The 4,031-nt window shown below is 28.1% G+C and overlaps 1 long non-coding RNA gene across 1 annotated transcript; it reads left to right on the top strand.

Moving 5' to 3' along the window:
- The first annotated feature begins 3,160 nt into the window (after positions 1–3,160).
- On the top strand, positions 3,161–4,031 carry LOC111641022. The gene is made up of 2 exons (XR_002759344.1): positions 3,161–3,573; positions 3,659–4,031. It is a non-coding gene; the product is annotated as an uncharacterized LOC111641022 (long non-coding RNA).

Below are 4,031 nucleotides of genomic sequence, written 5' to 3'. Positions count from 1 at the left end.
TTGTAATGTCTAATTAATTTTCATTTATTAAATTATTCATCAAATATAATAATTTTCGTTTTAATTATATAGCTTATTAAATTTTAATCCTAATAGTTAAAAATCTAAGCACAAACACGGAAATCACGTGGTTTCAATTTCCGTCTTTGTAGATACAAACCAGAAATACAGGATGGTTTAATTAAGAATTTCCTTTATTAAGGTGTATTATTAAATATTTTATCTTATCTAATTCAGTATGTGTTCCTTTGTGTAGTCCATATAAATTATTTAGTTAAGGGTTATAAATGAAATGTGTTACAAAATATAAACCCATTAAATATAATATCCTAATACATTATTTAATTATAAAATAAAAGATAATATTTTTTCAGAATATTTTACGTATAAAGTTAAGATTAATAAGAGAATATCAGACAAATTTATATATGTATATGTTTTATAGGATGGCCCAAAAATTAGTAGTTTTGTGTGTGCGTGTGTGTATTGGCATCTATTTCGTTTAACATCTCAGGATGGAGTAAAGATTAATTAACTAAATATGGCCCAGTAGCTTGTGTATAAAGATAATTGATGCTATTAAATTTTGATAATGAAAAGTTGAAGTGGTGAACAGATAGAGGGTATTCACTTGTTATATCTCGACTGGGGTCAGACTTAATTGTTAGCATTTATAGTTTATATATATATATATATATATACACGTATAAAACTCATCTCCACCCTGAAAATTGAATGTTTTGTTATTTTATAATAATTAGAAATACAGAAAGTTTTGATAACAAAATCTCATAATAGATGACACCATACAAAATTTTATTTACAGTATTTACTATGATTAATATTTATAATATAGAAGTTATTTTTTAAAAATAAAACCTCATAACAGCCGGAAAAGTTACGCAACTCGTTGTTAGACTTAATTTTAATATAGTTACTATTAATAATTTTACTTTAAAATGGTTAACTGACTTAGGGACCATTCTGTAGTGATAGTTATTACATATTATCAGTGAAAGCTCTTTCCCGTGTAAGGTGTTAAATAAATGACCAGCACAAATCTAGTGTTAATAAATAACTTCAAACAAAAATATTGGTTCCATCCCTCAATTGTGGGACTGGCCGAACACACGATGAACCTGAAAAAAGCCACTCTTGGTTCCTTTAGGACGGAATGAGTCAAAAAGTAAAGCATAAATTGAGACTATTTTATTGATTATTTTGTTCTTGAATACATATGGAAAACAATTTTGCGAAAGAGATTAGCCACTGAAGGAAAAATATTAGAGAGGTTGCGGCCGAAGTTTTCATCTCTCAAACGTGAACGTCGAACGTCGAGCGCCGCTATCTTGTAAGCGGTGCTCGACGTTCGACGTTCACGTTTGAGAGATGAAAACTTCGGTTGCGATCTCTCTATTATTATCATTCTAATCTTTAGATGTTCTGCAGATGCAAATGACAATTTGTTATATACAGAGCGGTAAATTTCGGAAAATATGCTTATAAATTTATTGTGTTTCTTAAGATGACCAGTGCCACTTAATTACGTAATACTGAGTTCAGATAACAAGAAAATGTGCTATACAAATCTTAACCTTAAAGAAATTACTGAATTTAAGCTAAAGTTATCTAGTATCAATTTGGTCTTATCTGTTATTGTGTGTGTGTGTGTGTGTGTGTGAATTATCATATAAGTAAATGTTTCATAGCTCTTGAATCAATGATCTTTCATTCTCATCTGTTTCAAGCATTTTTATACTTAAGATAATTCGTCACAGACCTTAAAATTTTTAATTGTCCCAACTTCTATTGCTCCATAAACCCGTACGCCTCAATTTTAGGTTAAATTCTGCTACTCCGAAACGTCAATTAGAGGTTCCACTGTATATAAATATATACACTTTTACATATTTTTTTATTTAATAGAATATAATCATCAAAAATATATTCATATAAATGTATAGATATAACTTATATTCAATGTTGTAATGTTAATTTTCAACGTTATAGATGGATGTATTATATGAATAAAACTTTTATTACAATAAAGAATTNAATTTCGGAAAATATGCTTATAAATTTATTGTGTTTCTTAAGATGACCAGTGCCACTTAATTACGTAATACTGAGTTCAGATAACAAGAAAATGTGCTATACAAATCTTAACCTTAAAGAAATTACTGAATTTAAGCTAAAGTTATCTAGTATCAATTTGGTCTTATCTGTTATTGTGTGTGTGTGTGTGTGTGTGTGAATTATCATATAAGTAAATGTTTCATAGCTCTTGAATCAATGATCTTTCATTCTCATCTGTTTCAAGCATTTTTATACTTAAGATAATTCGTCACAGACCTTAAAATTTTTAATTGTCCCAACTTCTATTGCTCCATAAACCCGTACGCCTCAATTTTAGGTTAAATTCTGCTACTCCGAAACGTCAATTAGAGGTTCCACTGTATATAAATATATACACTTTTACATATTTTTTTATTTAATAGAATATAATCATCAAAAATATATTCATATAAATGTATAGATATAACTTATATTCAATGTTGTAATGTTAATTTTCAACGTTATAGATGGATGTATTATATGAATAAAACTTTTATTACAATAAAGAATTCGCCGATTATACAAAAAAATAAATAAATAAATATTTCTTAATTATTAATTATTATAAAATTTCACGAAATTTTATCATTTTATGAAATTCCTATTAACATTTAATTGGCCTTTATCAAACTATAAGGAAACTTAGCAGAACTTTTATCTGCAAAATACAGCTTCCGTCCAGAAATTAATACAGAAAAAATAGTATGCAACGTGTAAGAAAAAAAAAAACTCTGATCATGCGCATTTATATAATTAGAAAAAGGATATAAATTCGTAAATAATATAAAAATTTCATCAGTTAATTCAGGAACGTTCAGAAGTAAGTTTATATATTTGTATAAGACGTTACCGGATAACGTAATCATTAAACGTATCAATCTTCAACATTAGGTTCAATTCTTAAACATTCAAAGATGAAAGTGTTTTGCATCGCTCTTTGCTTAGTCGTGGTTTTCTCTCTTGGTAAGTAATATATTTTTTTAAATACATTAAAATCATTAAGGTCTTTTGATTAATTAATAATAATGTCGATATGCTNTTTTCTCAATATGATGCCAGTCTTCGAAATGCCGCTTATGCCACACCTTAAATGATGCTTATGAGACCCCATTACGGTGCAGCCCGATGCGACCGCATCTCTGCATCATAGCACGGCACGGTCCTGTATATGTATATACACAGGAGGTTTTGTGGGTCGGGAATAAGTTATTATTGGGGCTTCAAAATATTTGCAAAATTTCCTTAGAAATTTGAAAGTGCGAAGCCCCTCTGAGGCTTGAAAAACTGACGTCTGAGCCGGCATTACAGAATCAAGGAGAAAAAGAATCAGCAAAATCATTTAGAGCCTCTTTGGATTCGGAACCCAAAAAAGCCCTAAATTTAATTTTTTTACTTAAAAGAAAGTGTTAATTAACTTATTTATTTTATTTTCAGAAATGCGAGTCGAACGCGATACAGGTAATTTTTTAATCCATATTTTTGTATATGTTATATATATTTATTATATATAAATGTAATAAAATTAACGTTTCTTATATTACAGAGGAAGATGTAGATGAAGGTATTTAATTTTTCAGTTTCAAGAAAAAGTAAAATTTATAATCCTAATTTTGTACTTCTATTCTTCTTAAAACCAGTAATTAGTTTTTAAATTTGTTACCAGATGGCAATGTTGGTAATTTTTTTGGGCTATAATCGCCATATTTAGTCCTTTTTACAATATTGCATTTACAGTTTCTATTTTAGAACGCTTATTTGTCAATTGAATTTTATCTTATATGATCCAAAAAAATACTTTTTTTAAATAAAATAACACGATACGCAGTACTTAACGAATACAGTGTTAACATCGGGACTAAACATGGCGGCTCATTGGCTCAAATTGCTTCACATATATATATATCTAANATTATTAA

This window comes from Centruroides sculpturatus, unplaced genomic scaffold (genome assembly GCF_000671375.1).
Source record: "Centruroides sculpturatus isolate CEXI.00-Female unplaced genomic scaffold, Cexi_2.0 scaffold1484, whole genome shotgun sequence".
Lineage (NCBI taxonomy): Eukaryota > Metazoa > Arthropoda > Arachnida > Scorpiones > Buthidae > Centruroides > Centruroides sculpturatus.
The sequence above is the reverse complement of the archived record's forward strand: the minus strand, read 5'-3'. Positions and strand labels throughout refer to the sequence as shown.